This window comes from Elephas maximus, chromosome 4 (assembly GCF_024166365.1).
Source record: "Elephas maximus indicus isolate mEleMax1 chromosome 4, mEleMax1 primary haplotype, whole genome shotgun sequence".
Classification (NCBI taxonomy): Eukaryota; Metazoa; Chordata; class Mammalia; order Proboscidea; family Elephantidae; genus Elephas; species Elephas maximus.
Genome location: NC_064822.1, coordinates 175,383,803 through 175,403,141, shown reverse-complemented (window position 1 = coordinate 175,403,141; position 19,339 = coordinate 175,383,803). Strand labels below are relative to the sequence as shown.

General features: G+C 46.0%; 1 protein-coding gene and 1 long non-coding RNA gene across 2 annotated transcripts in view; one reads left to right on the top strand and one right to left on the bottom strand.

Moving 5' to 3' along the window:
• The window catches only part of SYN3 (synapsin III), a 687,937-nt gene that overhangs the window by 508,640 nt on the left and 159,958 nt on the right, over positions 1-19,339 (top strand). The window lies entirely within an intron of this gene.
• Positions 1,930-19,339, bottom strand: part of LOC126075989 (uncharacterized) — a 79,609-nt gene continuing 62,199 nt past the window's right edge. Inside the window, exon 3 of the long non-coding RNA XR_007517385.1 lies at positions 1,930-18,514. This is a non-coding gene — a long non-coding RNA (uncharacterized LOC126075989). The remainder of the gene's footprint in view (positions 18,515-19,339) is intronic.

Below are 19,339 nucleotides of genomic sequence, written 5' to 3'. Positions count from 1 at the left end.
ACTTCTAGCCTACTGGACTGTGAGAGAATAAACTTCTTTGTTAAAGCCAGAAACCCTGGTGGCATAGTGGATAAGTGCTACAGTTGCCAACCAAAGGGTTGGCAGTTCAAATCTGCCAGGTGCTCCTTGGAAACTCTATGGGGCAATTCCACTCCTTCCTATAGGGTCGCTATGAGTGGGAATCGACTTGACAGCACTGGGTTTGGTTTGTTTTGGTTTTGTTAAAGCCATCCACTTGTGGTATTTCTGTTATAGCAGCACTAGGTGACTAAGACAGGTCCCTTCCCTGGGGCGGTGACCACAGAACAGCCCAGTGGCCTGTCTTAGTGTCCTAGTGCTGCTATAACCAAAATACCACAAGTGGGTGGCTTTAAAAAACAGACAGGTATTGTCTCACAGTTCTGGAGGCTAGCAGTCCAAATCAGGGTGTCGATCGTGTTGATTCCTTCTGAAAGCTCTGAGAACGAAGCTGTTCCATGCCTCTCTCCTAGTTTCTGATGGCTCCCAGCAATCATCCAATTGCTGCTGCAGAGTCACATGGCATCCTTCCTCTTCCTCCTCCTCCTTGAGAAAGACACTGTCATATAGTAACAGGACCCACGTTACTCCAGTATGTCCTCATATTAACCTAACTGATAACATCTTCAGAGAGCCTATTTCCAAACAGGGTCACATTCACAGGTACAGGGCTTAGGACATCAACTTATCTTTTCGGGGGGCACAATTCATTCCATGTTGTTGTTGTTGTTGCTAGTTGCCATTAAGTTGGCTCCAACGTGCGGCAACTTTTTGTGTAACAGAATGAAACATTGCCTGGTCCTGCACCATCTTTATGATCATCAGTATGTTTGAGTCCCCTGTTGCAGCCGTTGTGTCGATCTATCTCATTGAGAATTCCCCCCATTTTTGCTGACCCTCTACTCTACCAAACATGATGTCCTTTTCTAGCGATTGGTCTTTCCTGATGAAGTGTCCAAAGTAAGCAAGTTAAAATTTCACCATCCTCACATCTAAGGGACTTTTTGGTTGTGTTTCTTCTAAGACTGGTTTGTTTATTCTCTGGTAGTCCACTGTATATTTAGTATATAATTTAATATCTAATTAATAATGAGAAGGAAACTCTGGTAGCGTAGTGGTTAAGTGCTATGGCTGCTAACCAAAGGGCTGACAGTTCGAATCCGCCAGAAGCTCCTTGGAAACTCTATGGGGCAGTCCTACTCTGGCCTATAGGGTCGTTATGAGCCAGAATCGACTCGACGGCACTGGGTTTGGCTTTGGTTTTAATAATGAGAAGGGAAGATAGAAGAAGAATTGATGCTTTCGAACTCTTTTGTTGGTGAAGAATTCAATCTACAATTGGGCCCAAATTAGAGAATGTCTCAAGAGAGAAAGGACATAACAGGGTGGAAAAAAATATCAATTCATATTTCAGAAATATCGTTTGGCCTCACAAACATTAAACAAATACAAAAGCACATATTACTCCTATAACAGATAGTTAAAGCAGCCCAGCTCAAGAGACAAGGAGGTATTTTTCTGGCCCTCGTAGGCCCTGAGTTCTTTGGGTTAGGAAGGATACTGAGCCCCTGTACCTGCCTTCTTCATTTTCAGAGCAAAATCTACTAAGGGAAGGACTGTAACTATCCAAATGCCCGTTTGTACTTCTGAGCCCCCTCCCAGTGCTAACCCCCTCTGTGCTTCCTCCCAGCGGGAAGCCTCTGCTGTCTGCCCACATCATATTTCTCACCCGGCCTCCTGTCCCTTAGCTGCTTCATGCCATGACATTTGAAATCATTCTCAAAAACTGAACTGGGGTTGGGGCTGAGCAAGACGTCGGAGTTATGTACAGAGTCTCAATGATTCCAAAGAGAAGCCTGAACCAAATTCCTCCCCCCACCCCCACCCCCACCCCCACCCCACTTTCCGGGAACAGCCAGAAAAAAAGGAGAAAATCCTCCAGCTTCAGCACTGGGAGGCCCCGTGCAACCTCCACAGGAATGGAAGGAGGCAGGAGGCAGGCGGCAGAGAGGCCCCTGTGCCCTTCCAAAGGGGATTTCTTCACCTCCTGGCAGGCTCCGGTACACAAACGTGCTTGTTTAGGAGGGAAAGGGATATCGTTGATTGCTCCAGTGGTGGTCAGGGGAAAACAGAAATAACCTGCCCAGCAGTTTGCCCTGTTTCCTGAGACCATGTCTGTGTGTGTGTCTGCCTGTCTGTCCACTAGCCCAGCAAGCTCCCTGCTTGTTAGGGCTGGAAGGGTTTCACTAGGGAGGGTTCAGTGGAGCCAGGGCCCGCAGAAAAGGAGCCCCTAGAGGAGCGGACACTCACCTGGCAAAACAGCTGCCACCTGGTATCTAGAGGACCAGCCAGGTGCAGTCAAGTTGATCCCAACTCATGGTGACCCCACGTGTGTCAGAGTAGAACTGCACTTTATAGAGTTCTCAGTGGCTGATTTGTCAGCAGTAGGCTGCCAGACCTTTCTTCCAAGGAGCCTCTGAGTGAAATCAAACCTTCAACCTTTTGGTTAGCAGCCTAGTGAGTTAACCATTTGCACCACCCAGAGGGAGGATCCTTATTCTCAGTTGTAGCTTCTGGGACTGATGGGGAGCACCTCTCTCCTCACCTCCTCCGCCTCCATTCTCTCTGCCCCCTCCCACCCTGTCAGTTTCTAGCATTGTATGTACCCCCTTTACTGGGACTCTCTGCTTCTGTGTATTATCTTCCCACTAAACTGTGGGCTCCCTAAAGTGTAGGGGCTCAGTCTAATTCTCTTCCTATCCTTTGCCTGGAGCAGTTTCTAGCTCACAGTAGGTCCTCAGTATATGTTTGTGGAACTGAACTCTGTCTCCTCTCTTCCCCGCTCCTTTCTATTTCTTCCTCCCACCATCTGTCTTACCTCTTTCTTTAAGCACATTATCTCCATTAATGCTCTGAATAATCCTATATCTTTGTTGTTGAATGCCATCAAGTCGATTCTGACTCAGAGCTGCCCCATGTGATAGAGTAAAAACTGCTCTATAGGGTTTTCTTGGCTGTAATCTTTACAGAAGCAGGTCACCAGCTCTTTCTCCTCAGGAGCCGCTCGCTGCATGGGTTGAAACACCAACCTTTTGGTTAGCAGCTGGGTGCTTAACCATTACACCATCAAGGCTCACTGAACAATCCTATATTATTCCCCATTTTGTAAATGAAAAGACAGAGCTCAAGGTCAAGATCACACAGTTAATAAAAGAGTAGATCTGGGATTTGAACATGAACGTGGGTCCTTCTGATTCTTTCCACTACACACCTTGCTCCCCACAGTCTCACCTCTGATCCTCTCTCACTTATGACTGCTCCACCTACCCATATATAAAAATACATCCCTAATTTCCCCTCTGATTATTCTTAGAGACCTCGTTCAATGACTTCAAGGACTCACTTGACCTCAACAGGGGACTTCAGCAGACCCCTGTTGGGCAGATTAGGTGACAGCAAGAAAGCAGGAAATAAACTTCGTGCAGATATCTGCTCACATCTTACCCCTCAACGAGGGTTTCCCTCTTCCTTTATTTTTCTTATGCTCACCTTTTTAAATGTAAATCGTGTGCATGTTCTAATATGTGCATATTGGATTAGCCCAGTAATAGAAGTGTAATTTTCAAACAGATAAGAAAACAATTAACTAGTAGTATATTGAGAGACATTCTCAATCTTTTTTTTTAATTAGAAACCTGGTGAAAATAGTTTGGGGACCACCAGCCTACTGGATAGGACACTGACCAGGGTCCAAGTCCCTTTATAGCTTTGTGCCTCATATTACCTATCTGGAAAATGTAAAGACCCCTAACCAGAAGCATAGTGTGAGAATTTCTAGAAGAAATGCTCTGGAAAAGGGGTTCCCATCTTTGGAGGCCAGGGAGGAGCAGTCTGCACCCCTGTGAACCTTTCACAGCTTAAATTGGTAAACCAGAGACGGGTTTCTTGAACAGTGGGGTCTCCCATCTCCCTCAAAGGCTGTTTTGTTTTTAGTAACACCTTTATTGAGATATCATTCATATACAATTTACCCATTTAAAGTGTACAGTTCAATGGTTTTCACTATATTCACAGATACGTGCAACCATCATCATGGTCAGCATGAGAGCATTTTCCTCACCTCAGGAAGAAGCCACGACCCTTTAGCTCTTGCCTCTCCATTCCCCCATCCTCACCAGTCCTAAAATCAAAAGTCAAACCCATTGCTGCTGAGTCGCTTCTGACTTACAGTGACCCTATAGGGCAGAGGAGAACTGCCCCATAGGGCTTCTGAGGCTGTCATCTTTACGGAAGCAGCCGCATCTTTCTCCATGGAGCGGCTGGTGGGTTTGAACTACAGACTTTTGGTTAGCAGCCGAGAGCTTAACCACTTCGCTACCAGGCCTCCTTTCACCAGTCCTATGCAACCCCTCATCTGCTTTCTGTCTCTATAGATTTACCTATTCTGGATATTTCATATAAATAGAATCATGTAATATATGGTCTTTTGTGACTGGCTTCTTTCACTTAGCATAATGTTTTCAAGGTTCATTCATGTTGTAGCATGTATCAGAACTTCATTCCTTTTTATAGCTCAACAATATTATATTGTATGGACACACCACATTTTCTTTACCCATTTATTCATTAATGGACATTTGGGTTGTTTCCCTCTTTGGCTATTGTGAATAATGCTGCTATGAACATGTATGTACAAGTTCTTGTGTGGACTTATGTTTTCATTCCTCTCGGGTCTATACCTACGGGTGGAATTGTAGGTCAAGGCCACTTGTTTAAAATGCAGATCCCTGGACCTCCAGACCCTCTGAACCAGACTCTCAGGAAAGAGGCCCAGAATTTGCATTTCAGCACGCTCCCGAGGAGTCTGAAGTGCACTAGAGTTTCAGAACCACTGGACCCAAGTGAGTGATGCTCATTCTACACAAGTGAGCTCCCTGGTTCAGAATCAAAAATCAGAAGGAGGCCAGCCCCACCTGACTGCCTAGAATTTAGTTACCATTCTCTCTACTGGTGTACAATTTATTTAGGCTTTGTCTCATATATGATGAGGGAGCCATCATATAGGATGATTTACCCTAGCAGCTAGTCTGTGAGCTGCTATGGTTGTCCCCTACTCCTGCAGAGACTGAGAGGCAAGCCAAGGCCCAGTGCACCCAGCTGTAAGCTGCAGGTTAGCCCTGGGGCTCCCAGCAGGAAGCCCAGTGCTCATCCATGACGGTCAGTGTTACTATTTTCTGAGTCAAAGATGAATCCATGTTCTGTGGTAAGTACAGGTTTGTTTATGGAGACTGCGAGGGGCTGGGGGCTAGAGTCCCACCTGCTTGCCCCTCCTCCTCCCCAACAGTGCCCCCTCTGAGGCTCCTTAGTGGAACCCCTAGTGCTCTGAGGAACACAGTTTGAAAATCACTCCTCTGAGAGCTCTGAGTTATGATAGAGTTGTATTATGACAGGAGTTTGTTTTCATAATGGAGAGTATGGGCAGAGGAGGCTGCTAACGTGACCTGGGGGTGTGAGGAGGGCTTTCTGGAGGAGGTAAGGCCTCAACTCAAACTTGAAACATGTATCATCCTTCAGCAAGCAAAGGCAGGGAGGGCATTTCAGGTGGAGGGTCAGCAGATGCAAATGTGAAGAGACAAGAGGGAGCTTGCATGTTCGTTGAGGGCACATAGCGTTGTGATTTTAGAACTTATGCTTTTCAAACAGAACAAAGGGGATACTGCGTGGTTTAAAGTCAGGAAAGGTGTGCATCAGGGTTGTTTCCTTCCACCATACTTATTCAATCTGTATGCTGAGAAAATAATCCACAAAGCTGGACTGTATGAAGAAGAACGGGGCACCAGGATTGGTGGAAGACTCATTAACAACCTGCATTATGCAGATGACACAACCTTGCTTGCTGAAAGTGAAGAGGACTTGAAGCACTTACTGATGAAGATCAAAGAACACAGCCTTTGGTATGGATTACACTTCAACATAAAAAAAAAGCTAAAATCCTCCCAACTGGACAAAGAAGCAAGTGTTAAAAAACAAAGATGTCACCTTGAGGACTAAGGTGCCTGTTACCCAAGCCATGGTGTTTTCAGCTGCCTCATATGCATGTGGAAGCTGGACAATGAGTAAGGAAGACCAAAGAAGAATTGACACCTTTGAATTGTGGTGTTGGTAAATAATATTGAATATACCAAAGAACGAACAAATCCGTGTTGGAAGAAGTACAGCCAGAATGCTGCTTAGAAGCCAGGATGATATCTCACATACTTTGGACATGTTGTCAGGAAGGATCGTGCTTGTAAAAATAGAGGGTCAGCGAAAAAGAGAAAGACGCTCAACGAGATGGATTGACACAGTGGCTATAACAATGGGCTCAAGCATGAATGTAAGGATGGTGCAGGACTCGGCATTTTTTTGCTCTGTTGTACATAGGGTCTCTATGATTTGGAACTGACTTGACGACACCTAACAACAACAACAACATGCTTTTTAGAGAGAAGGGGCAGAAAGAACGTGAGACTGAAGAGGCAAATTAGGATCAAATGAAGGAGATGGGTCTTCATAACTCCCAAGAGCCACAAAAACAGCATGCAGTCATGGCGCTAAACCATGGGTCCTGACAGCAGCCCTCCTCTGAGAAAAAAAGTTGGTCGATTTGGACATTAAAGAAGCAAAAGAAACCCTGGAGGGAAGGTGGAGATTAATAATGATACCTGACATGCCCACAGATGAGAAACCTGAGCACAGAGAGGTTAGGAGAGTTTCCCAGGGTCACACAGCTAGCAAGCAGGAGCATCAAGATTTAAACCAAGCAGTCTGACTCTGTAGTTTTGGGTGCCATGGAGTTGATTCTGATTCATAGAGACTCCACGTGACAAAGTAGAACTTCTCAATAGGGTTTTCTAGGCTGTAATCTTTACAGGGAGCCCTGGTGGTGCAGCAGTTAAGAGCTACGGCTACAAACCAAAAGGTCGGCTGCTCGAATCCACCAGCTACTCCTTAGAAACCCTGTGGGGCAGTTCTACTCTGACTACAGGGTCACTATGAGTTGGAATTGACTCAACAGCAACAGTAATCTCTACAGGAGCAGATTTTTAGGTCTTTCTCCCATGGAGCTGCTGGATGGGTGTCTTAGTCATCTAGTGCTGCCATAACAGAAATACAACAAGTGGATAGCTTTCACAAAGAGAAATGTATTCTCTCACAGTCTAGTAGGTTACAAGTCCAAATTCAGGGTATCAGCTCCAGGGGAAGGCTTTCTCTCTCTGTCGGCTCTGGAGGAAGGTCCTTGTCTTCAATCTTCCGTGGTCAAGGAGCATCTGAGGCTCAGGGACCCCTTGTCCAAAGGACGCACTCTGCTCCTGGTGCTGCTTTCTTGGTGGTATGAGGTCCACCTTTCTCTGCTTGCTTCTTTCTATCTTTTATATCTCAAGAGATTGCCTCAGGACAGAATTTAATCCTTTAGGTTGAGTCCTGCCTCACTAACACAACTGCTGCCCACCCTCCCTTATTAACATCACAGAGGCAGGATTTACAACATATTGGAAAATCACACAATACCGGGAATCATGGCCCAGCCCAATTGATAGACACGTTTTTTTTTGTTTTTGCGGGGACCTAATTTTTAATCTATGACAATGGGTTTGAACTGCCAACCCTCAGTTAGCAACCAAGCACTTAACCTTTGCACCACCAGGGCTCCTTAGTCTGGCTCTGGAGGTTGTGATTTTAACCCCAACACTGCACTCTACCTTTGCTATGATTTAAAACCACAATCCCCCCCTCCCAACCCAGTCCTCGGTATAGAACAGGACAGTGCTCAGTAAATATTAATTATTGTTGTTATTTGTCTCATCTGCTGCAGGATCATGGTGGGGGCTGGGCAGGGAGGTGCAGTCCCACTTTTACGTTTTATATACTGGGAAACTGGGTATAATTTGATTTCTTTTTTAAAAGGATCCATTACTTTAAAAAAAAAAAAAAAAAAAAAGTAGAAAGCCACCTCTCTGATCCAACCAACCGTCTCATTTTATAAAGAAGCTGAGGCCCAGACAGGTTGAGTAACTATTCCAGCATCACATAGCACATCAGCCTGGGGCCCAGAGTTCCCAATAACCACTGAAAGAAAGAGCTCGTTTCTCTTTCTGTGGCTTCAATATATCCAAGGCAAAGAAATTAGAATGTCAGTATCCTAAGTCAAGGAGCCCTGGTGGTTCAGTGGTTAAAGAACTTGGCTGCTAACCAAACGGTTGGTGGTTTGAACCCACCAGCCACTCCGTAGCTGAGAGAAGGATGTGACAGTCTGCCTCTGTAAAGATTACAGCCTTGGAAACCCTATGGGGCAGTTCTACTCTGTCCTGTAAGGTGGCAATGATTTGGAATCCATTTGACCCTAATAGGTTATATCCTAAGTCAAGTTCTCTGTCCAGTTCCAACTACACTTGAGTATTCAGCCTTTCCCTGCTCTCTCCCACACCAAGATCAAGTTCAGCATTACAGAACTGCACTGCAGAGGAAGGAAGGTCAAGCTCATTCAGCAATAAGCCTGTGGCCTGTCACCGGGGCAGCTTCTTTTAAAATGGACCCTCTCACTCTTCTCATGGCTGGGAAAAGTTTTAACAGCAATTCCAGCAAAATAATTTTGACTTTCTAACAGTCCTTGTCAGGGCTCTCAGCAGGCTGCCTCAGAATGAAATGTTGGTTCATTTCAATTGGGAAAACCATCAAAAATTCCAGATTTCTTCTGTATCAGTAGTTTTAGGGAGAAAATTTATCCATGCAGAGTTTCAAGTTCACCAACACTTGTATTGCTGGAGATGTTGAGGAGCCGCCTAAGGATTTTAAGAATTTTTTCCTTTAATTAAAATATATATATATATAAAAGCATTAATTCAGTGTTTTGTTTTAAGTAACATTTGGGTTGAGTTCAAGAAATTCAGAAAATTTGTTCAGCTTACTTGAGGATCTCCTTAACATCTATCTGATTTAGAGAGCAAACTTCCAGAGGGCAATCCTCAAGCTGTGAGTTTTCTGGGTAGGGCAACTTGTTCTTTCAGCCAGCACATACCTATTGACTACTTGCTCTGCAGCAGGCACTGAACCAGATCCCAGGAAATTCACCATCATCTGAAACTCGTGATTGTACCGAAGTAGAAAAGAAAGCTTGCCATGGAGTCAATTCCAACTCATGGTGACCCTATGCATTACAGAGTAGAACTACTCCATTAGGGTTTTTTTTGGCTGCAATCTTTATGGAAGCGGATGGGACCATAGAGGAAAGGCCTGGCGATCTGCTTCTATACAGATTACAGCCAAGAAAACCCTCTGGTGCAGTTCTACTCTAACACATGAGTCGGAATCAACTCAACTGCAACAGGTTTGGTTTTTGGTTTTAGTTATCATAGTCACTGGGGATTCTGATCCACTTATTTCAACTGACCTCTACTGAGTCTCAAATAGATGTTGAATACAGTGCCAGATTCTGAAGACAGGGAGCTAATAAAGAACACAGAAAAATAAAGAAGATGGATGGATGGATGGACAGATGGACGGATCGATGGATGGACAGATCGATGGATGGATCGATGGGGAGAGAGTGAGAGAGAACACTTAGTTTAGAACAGTGTGTGAGTGCTCTCAGCAGACATCATTTCTGCCCAGGGTAGTGAGAAATGGGTGGAAGTGGGTGGAGGGGTCAGTGGGAACACAGAGTAGCCCATAGAATCCAGCCTGGGCATCCATGGAGGGCTTCCTGTAGTGGAGGCAATGCCTGGGCATGGTCCTGAAGGATGAGTAGGAGTTAGTCAAGTGAGGAAGAGGTCAAAAGGGGAAGAGCATGAGCAAAAGCCAGGCAATCTATGAACCCCAGCATTGAGGGAACCACAAACACTTGTATTGCTAGAGGTGATAGGAAACCACCTAAAGATTTAAGCAGGGAGGTAAAGTGATTAGATTTGCGTTTTAGATCTTAGCTCAAAGTTGTCAAGGTTGTCTTACACTCCCCTGTTCCAATATGCACCCTATCTGTGTCACCTCTGTGAACACAGAAATCAATATTTTTATTTGGTTCAGGAGCAGGAGATGTTGAGAATCATGGATTTATTCAGATACACATAGTCCTACTGAGTTGGGCCGTATAGCACAGTGGTTAAGAACACAGACTCTGGTGCCAGACTACCACAGTATGAATCTTGGCTCTGCTACATCTCTGCTTTGTGACCTCATCTGTGTTACTTTACTTCTCTGTGCTTCAGTTTCCTTATCTGTAAAACAGGGATAATATTGGTGCCTGCTCTGTAAAGGTTGTTGTGAGAATTTAATAAGTTATTACCTATGGAGAGTGTAGAACAGTAACTTGCAAGCATTCAGTAAGTGTTAGCAAGTGTTACTTCCATTTTTATCTCCCACAACTTCCCTCCAAGAATCCTCTGCCCTGGGCAATTCCTTCACTGTTCCCTAAACAGGCTAAATTCATTCCTTAAGTCTTTGCCAGTGCTAGTTCCCTGCCTGGGGTGACTTTTCCTCTCCCCTGCTCTTTCCACCAAGGAGCCCTGGTGGCACAGTGATTAAAGTGCTCAGCTGCTAACCGAAAGGTCAGTGGTTCAAACCTACCAGCCGCACTGTGGGAGAAAGATGTGACAGTCTGCTTCTGTAAAGATTACAGCCTTAGAAACCCTATGGGGCAGTTCTACTCTGTCCTAAAGGGTCGCTATGAGTCAGAATCAACTTGACAGCAGTGGGTAGGGGTTCTTTCCAGTGTGTATGTCCAAACTTACTGTTCTCCAAGATTCCCCCAGGATTCTCCCTTTTTTCTTCATTCCTAAGCACTTAGGACCAACATTTCTTTTGGGGACACTTCAACAAGTACTGCCTTATTATGCCAGGAACCCATTAGAAACCAGGGCTCCACCACTTACTTTGTGACCTCAGACAGTTCACTGCCCCTCTGAACCTCAGCTTCCTCAGCTAAAAATAGAGGTAATAAAATCATACCAGTCTGATGGAGTCATTGGGTGTATCAAATCATAAATTGAATATGAAATGCTTTGTAGAAATAATAGTTGATGCTTCTTTAGTTATTACTGTGAGCCTGGCACTAGGTGCTTTCTGTAATATCAAATCAATTAATCCTTGCAACAGCCCTAAGGGGCAAGGTACGATTATTTCTCCCATTTGATAGAGGAGGAAACCTCGGTCCAGAGTGGACCTAAAGTCCTACACCTTAATGTGGATGAGCTAGGTTACAGCCTGAGGGTGTGGCTTCAGAGCCAACACTCTTGACTACTGTAGAAACTGCCAAGTGCCATCTAAATGAGAGGCTTCATGTTATTGTCAGAGTCCCCGGATAGTACAAATGGTTAACAAGCTCGACTACTAACCAAAAGATTAGAGGTTTGGGTCCCACCAGCGGCACCTTGGAAAAAAAGCCTGGTGATCTATTTCTGAAAAATCAGCCACTGAAAACTATGGAACACAGTTCTGCCGTCACACACATGGGGTCACCGTGAGTCAGAGGCAACTCTACAGCAAGAGGTTAGTTGGTTAGTTGTATTATTATCAATGACTACCCAATGAACGAATGGAAGTGCGTGCCAAAGGTATCCACGGCATTCCCTGGGTCTTGCAAACCCTATGCATTATGTAAATAGAAAATGAGATTAAGAAAACACAGTGAAGCAGCGATTGTCCTGGCTTTTTGGTTTATTTCTCTACCAGAAATACAATCAACCCCTGAGCCAAGCTAAGAAAGAAGGAGGAAGGGAAAGGTTAAGGAGGGTGTTTGCCAAACAGCTGTTGAATGCCTAGAGGGCTTCTGCCCTAGCACTGAACTTCCTGCCCCAAACCCTTCAGCACAGAGCTCCAGAGTCACAGTCATAAAAGCATAGGGCAGAAAGGAATTTAGGCCCATCCCCATTAGTTCACAGATGAAAAGCTAAGGCCTGAAGGGAAGGTGTCTTACCCAAGATTACACTGTTACTTCCCATCGATTTGTTGTTGTTGTTGTTGTTAGGTGCTATTGAGTAGATTCCAACTCATAGGGACCCCATGTGTCAAAGTAGATATGCCCCATGAGGTTTCTTAACTATGATCTTAACAGAAGCAGATTGCAGGGCCTTTGTCCTGCAGAGCCGCTGGGTGGGTTCACGTGGCCAACCTTTTGGTTAACAGCCGAGAGCTTAACCATTGTGCCACCAGGGCTCCTTCCCATTACTTTAAGGCTTACCAAGTACCTTGCACTTACGCAGGGTCTCATTTTGTCCTTACCACATCTCTCTTTATGGATGAGACCCTGAGACCTTGAAAGAGGAAGTGATTTCCCAAGGTCGTAGAGCTAGAAAATGTCAAGAGGTGGGATTGCAAATGCCTAACCAAGTGCTCTAACTACTACACACACTGCCCAGCAGGACCAGAACCCCATGTCTGGGTTGTCAGCTTAAGTCCCTTTTCCTAACTCCAAGCCACTGCCTGCTGAGTCCAGGGGAGATGTTCCACCCCTACTCCCGCCACGTCCTGGCAGCCAGTGCCGGAACACCCAGGGCTCAGCGCTTTGCAGAGTGATATGGAAACACGCCCATACACATGCCCCCAACACCCCTGCATTGTGCAACGCAGCCACCGGTCCAAGAATTGCCACAACACCTTTATCTGTCCAGGGCAGCCCTATCTGCCGGTCTGCAGCGTCTCTCTGGCGCCTGGTGAACCAACAGAGGGGTGACAGGATCCTGACCCTTCACTATCTGACTTGTTTTTGTAGGAAGTAAATCTAGGAGCCAAAAGCAAATTCCTCAACTCATATAGTCATCCCCTGCTGGCATAAAAGGGGCTCTGGCTTGGGCGAGGCAGGCTTCAGAGCAAAGGTGCTAGAGTCTGATTAGCCTAGGTTCAAATCCCACATCTGCCACTTGTTCGCTGTGTGACCTTGTCACTCATCCTCTTTGGGCGTCGATGTCTTCATCTATAAAATGGAAATCTTAACAGTACCAACCTACTAGGATTGGTGGGGGATTAAATGAGAGAATGGATGCAAAGCACTTCAGTGCCAGGCATATAGTAAGCTATTCAGTAAAAAGTATTATTATTACTGAGACCCACCAGTACTGAGACCTTAAGAAAAACACAGCACCTCTAGGGTTGCTCATCTTTGAAAGCCCAAGGTTGCAACAGATGGTTTCTAACGGCCCTTCCTGCTCTATGAATTTGGGAATTCCTTGAATTCAAGTAAGCTTGGATTCTCCTCCCTTTGCCCCTGAAGGAACTTAAGCTTTCTACAAATGCGTAGAAAAATGTGCTCAGGTGGCTTCGAGATCGGTGCAAAAGATGAGACCTCAAATATCATCTGGCCTCCAAAGGCAATTATATAAGATGCCCCCTGGCTTGTATTAACATTAGGGCTAGCATCAGCGTTGCTGTTAAATTCAGGGCTGGGTCAGCATCAAGAAGCAATGTGGGGTGCTAGACAGAGCAGAGTTGTCAGGGCAAACACACCTGTATTCTGCTTCCAGTAGAATACGAAACACACCTGTAGCCCCTGGCGGGAGCAGGACAAAAGGGTGTGCTCTTTATCCTGACAGCAGTAAAAACCCAGTTAAGCATTTCAAGCAAGAAAGAGTATCCTCATGAAAAATATTAAAATGGCAAATGTTGTGTTATCTCTAATTTTCCAACAACAACAAAAAAGAAAGTGTGAGAAAAAAAAAAAGAATGTCCTAAGAGGGAACTTCGTGAAGTGTTAGAAATGTCCTATGATTAACTGGTGGTCGCACAGCTGTGCACATAAGTAAACATTTATCGAGCTGTACTCTTTAGATAAGGAGCCCCGGAGGTGCAATGTTTAAGCGCTTGGCTGCTAACCAGAAAGTCGGAGATTCGAACCCACAAGCTGCTCTGCAGGAGAAAAAGACCTGGTGATCTGTTCCCATGAAGATTACAGCCTAGGAATCCCTATGCGGCAGTTCTCTTCTGTCATATAGGGTCACTATGAGTTGGACTCGACAGCACACAACAACAACTATAACAACTCTTTTGTTGTTGTTGTTAGGTGCCATCAAGTCGGTTCCAGCTTGTAGCAACCCTATGTACCACAGTGTCTGGTCCTGTGCCATCCTCACAATCTTTGTTCTGCTCGAGCCCATTGTTGCAGCTACTGTGTCAGTCCATCTCATAGACCAGCTTCCAGCATCACAGCAACACGCAAGCCCCCACAGTACAACAAACTGACAGACACATGGGGAAACAACTCTTTCGATGTATTCATTTTACCGCGTGTAAATTATACAGCAATTTTAACAAAACAGAAGAGTATGCTCCACCTAATACGTGTCAAATCCAGACAGGGCCAAGGATTAGGGTGAGGCAAGTGAGGTGTAATGATGCAAGTGCAGGGCCCAACCCTGTCTTTACTCAGAATGTTGATATTTTGTTCATCATGGATTTACTTGCAATATCTTTTTAAAATATTGCATTAAATATTATTTATTTTAGTTACTGAGTTTGGGGGCTCCCTCTTAAGTTTTGAACTTGAGGCAAAACTTACCCTCACCTTACCCTAGTCCCAGTTCAGATTCTCCAGCTCAGGCCCTCTCTGGGGCACATGCTTTTAACCGCCCCAGAACTTTGCCTCCCTTTTCTGGACAGCTGCACCGCCCTGATGCAGGGAGCTTTGAAGAAGAACTTGCAAAGAGATGCTTTAGACTGGGAAGCTGGACAAGCACAGGAGTGGCTCTGGCAAAACATAAAGAAAAAGGTTTATAGGATGTTTAAATAAACCTGTGAATGACAGAAAAGATATTGAGAAAAGTGAGCACTGTTTTGTTCCTGGCCTTGATGGGGAGGTTAGCTGTTAGTGGAAGAAGCGTCCTACCGCCCACCAACCTCTCACCAACTTGTACCCCTGCCCAAGGAAGCCAGAGCTGGCTGTCCCAGGGATCTGCCCAGCCAGTCAGCCCTTTGGAGACTCTTTTGTAGTTATGTTCATGATTATCAGCAACTGGACACAGGCATTTGGATGATGGTTTCATACATAGCATGACAGGGATAACAAATGAGTCTTTGTATCGCATAGCGCTGCAAAATCTGCAAATGCTTCCACATCTGTTACCCAAATGTCAACCGGACCTCTCCCCTGGCCTCCCTGAGATCTAGATAGCATTTTCTTGGCCATCCATTCATCTCCCCATCTCCCCATGGGTTTATGCAAGTTCACGGAGGATTGGAGAAGTCTCCTTCTCTCCCACCGGGGATGCTATCTGCTCTCACGGACCCAGATCCCATACTCCAACCCTAAGCAATTCCTGACTGTGCTGATTGTCCCCAAAGATTTAGGAGTGCTCTGGAAAGGATCACGCCCAGGGTACTCACCCTACATCTGGGCTCTGAGCTCCTAATGGCTCCCGGAACTTAATTGCCATCAGCTGGGCATTCAGCATTCCCAGCCACAGGGTTCCTGCTGGCTCTAATTCCACCCCCCTCCCCAGAAGGCCCCATGGCTCACCTGGGCCTCTCGGGGAGAAGCCAGCTCCCCCCCTCCATAGAAAAGCTCCTCACATTTCTGTTTCAGTTAGGAGAATTGAAAACACACCAAAGGAGGCACACCTAGCACCCACCACAGGTTACAGGAGAGAGAGCCCTGGATCTCCCAGTTCCTAATCAAAGATTTGAATGATTTTTATTCTTCCTTTCCCAAGTTGTTGTCAGTGGAATTGTGGATGGTCCCTGAGGTCTTTTCTTCAAGCCTCTATTTTCCAGCCCCTTTTGGGGTATGCTTTCTCTGCCCTCCACCACCATTTGCTGTCAACTCCAACTCATGGCAACCCTGTGTGTGTCAGAGTAGAACTGTGCTCCGCAAGGTTTCCTCCAGTGGCTGATTTTTCAGAAATAGGTCGCCAGGCCATTCTTCTAAGGGCCCTCTGGGCAGACTAGACCCTCCAATCATTTGCACCTCCCAGGGCCTCTACTTTTACAGCACCAGCTTAGAAACTCCCAGGCCAGGGCTGATGAAACGGCCTCTACAACAGCCCCGGCCGCCTTCTCTTGGGGCCTCTCGCTCCCTTTCTCCCCTCACTTCTCCTTAATCATAATCTGTTTACTTTGCAAGAGAAGAGTTCAAATTTGTAAATTAAAGAAGGACAGGGAGAAAGAACGGGAAAAGCAGAAAGAACTAGTTGCCATCTCCACCCATAGGACCTTCTTGAAACTTTATCTTCCGGCCTCTCTCTCCAGAGGGCTGGGAGCAGCAGGCTGAGGGACATGCAAGGGGAGAGTTGGGTGTCTCTTTTGCAGATACAGAGGTTCCTTAGGGACCAGCTTGCTCCCTGGGCCCATTCGAAAAATTCTCCTTAGCGTTTGTACAGGTGAAACTGGGAGAAGAAAGTGTGTGCATGTGTGTTCAGTCAGATGTCTCAGAATGTGTGTGTCTGGATGTCCACATGGTGATATGTGTCTGGACATCAGGGTGTGTGTCTATGGGTATCTATTTTTTAGATGCATTTATGTTTGCGTTTGTCCCTCTGTAGGTGGGGCTGTCCCTCTGTTGTCAGGTTTAGGTGGTGTCTGTGTGCAGAAGTCTCTACTTCCAAGAGTGTCTCCATCTGAATATATGTGTCTGTGTCTCTGGCTGCCTGAGGAGGGTGTAAGTAAAGGATCGTGTGTGTATCCTACCTATGAGAGTGTGAGTATGTGTGTGTGTGTGTGTGTGTGTGTATCCTACCTATGAGAGTGTGAGTATGTGTGTGTGTAGGTTTGCATAAGTGCACAGGGTCAGAGAAGCACTTGGACTCACAGAAGCCACAGTAAAAAAAAAAAAAAAAAAAAAAAAGCCACTGTCTTTGCAAGGCAAGTCATCTGTTTTCCTGGTTTTGTTTTCCCCCTCCCCGTGGGCTCCGAACCCTCCTTGAATACAAAGGGAGCTTAAAAAGTGCAGCCCTTCCTGTGTTCCCAAATGTTCAGAATCCTGCCGTAAACTTGAACGGGGCCAGCTCGGGTGCCCAGCCCTGCCAGTACTGCAGGAAGCCACCAGCCAACCAGGCTGCCACACCCACTTTCATAACAAGCCTGGGAAGAGGGCAGTCAGGCAAGGAGGAGCCTCAGGGTTCACTGGCACCCCAATTCCTAAGCCAGCAGCATGACCAGCATAGAAACAGGGAGCCCATGTGGGGCCATGAATGTACCATTTGGGGGCTTCCTCCAAAGAGGAAAGCCCCTTGGGGATGGGAGGAGAGACCACACCTTAATATGGAGATTATTACCAACCAACAAGGCATCCGGGGACATTACTTTCCATTCTACTAGGCCAGTTCTAAGCAGAAATCAACACTTCAACCATTTCAACAGACTTACTGAATACCTTCTATGTGTTAGGCAAAGTGAAAGATAAAGCTGCCCAGCTTTGCCACCCTCAGGATTTATGAGCCCACTTGGGACCTCTCAGATTCCTCCTCTGCATCATGAAGGAGTTGGACTGGATGTCTTCAAAGCTTTTTCCAGCTTGAAAAGTCCAGGAGTCTTAGTATGGAAAGTTTATGACTCCATGTTCCCAGACTTCTGCTCACTGCTCCACCATTCCCCAGTTGGAGCAGGTCAACACTGTCCCTTTCATCTCCCACCTCGACCCAAGTGCTCCTCTGCTTCCCCCCTTCCTTCCCTCTTCAAAACCTGCTGTCAGGCCTCCTTCACTCAAAGGTATAAATTACTGGCCACTCTTCTCCCATTCTATACTTTAATAGTGTTCTTAGCCTTAATCTAATCCCAGGGCAATCAAAGCCCTCCAAGATATGGCTCCAGGTGTCTTTGCAACTCCAGGTGCCACATCATCCCCCTCTGTATACACCCGCCTGTCTATCCCCAGGTTCTTCCCAAGCCATTCCCTCTACCTCTCCACCTGCCTGGAACATATAAATATAAACAGAGAGAGAGATTTATATCAAGGAAATGGCTCAGGCAATTGTAGAGACTAGGATGTCCCAAGCCGGTGGGTCAGGCTGGAGGCTTCTCCTGACTCACATAGCCTCAGGGGCTGGTGAACCCAAACTTGGCAGGTCAGAGAGCAGAGCTGTTGCGCATAGGCTGTGAAGATCGAGGAATCCTGAGATCCATAGGCAAGACCACAGGTAAGCTGCTAGCACAAGTCTCAAGAACTGGAGATCAGACGAAAAGGAGCCAGCTGCAGGATCCAGAACAAGCAAAAGCCCATGAGCCTTGCCAGAATGTCCACTTATGTTCGATGCAGGCCACAAACCCAAGGAAATTTCCTTTCTACTGATTGGCTATTCATGGCAGATCCAATCATGGAGGTGATCACATTATATCAAATCTCATCGTGGAAGTCATCACAACATCATACAACTGCAAAACCACTGAGAATCATGGCCCAGCCAGGTTGACACATGATGTTAACCATCACAGTGACCATGCTTAGAAATAGATTCCTTCTTCAAAGGTGGTATCAGTTATGTTATCACGAGGTCATACTGGAGTAGGGTGGGTCCTAATCCCTTCTAAGTGGTGTCCCCTAAAAGGAGAGAACAGACATGGAAACAGTCACACAGGGGAAGACAGGTGTCATGTAAAGATGCATCTATAAGCCAAGGAATGCCAAGAAATGTCTGCCGCTACCAGAAGCTGCAACTGGCAAGGAAGGATCTTCCCCTAGAGTGGACAGAGAGAGCATGGCTCTTCTGATGCCCTGAATTCGGACTCCTAGCCTCCAGAACAGTGAGCAAATACATTTGTATTTTTTAAAGCCACCCAGTTTTTAACATTTAGCTACAGCAGTTCTAGGAAATTAAGACATCTCCCTTACCCTAAAGGGCCTGAACTTGGGGAGAAAAATATCAGCTGCTGTGGAGTCGACCCCAACTCATGCCAACCCCCTGTGTGTCACAGCAGAACCAACCTCATAAGTCTTTTCAATGGCTGATTTTTTGGAAGTATATTGCCGGGCCATTTTTCCAAGGTACCTCTGCAGGACCTCAAACCTCCAACTTACCGTTGGCAGTTGAGCATGTTAACTATTTGCACCATCCAGGGATTCCTGAGTAGAAAGATAATGGATGCTAAAGTGGTGTACTTCTTCTGTCTAGATCACAATTTTTCCAAGAAACAAAAAGTAAGGCAGTGCCATGCAGTGAGAAAATCTCTGGGCAGGGATGGCAAACTTTAATGTCTCTAGCACATGAGTGAATCCAGCTGAGGAAGAGGGGGCGGGCAGCAACAAACTGGGGCCCATGTCCCATGTAAAAGGAGCTGGCCTGCCGCACAGATTCACGGGCACACAGTGCTCAGATCTAACAGTTATTCAAGAAAAGCCCCCATACAAGCACTCAAGTTTTTATAT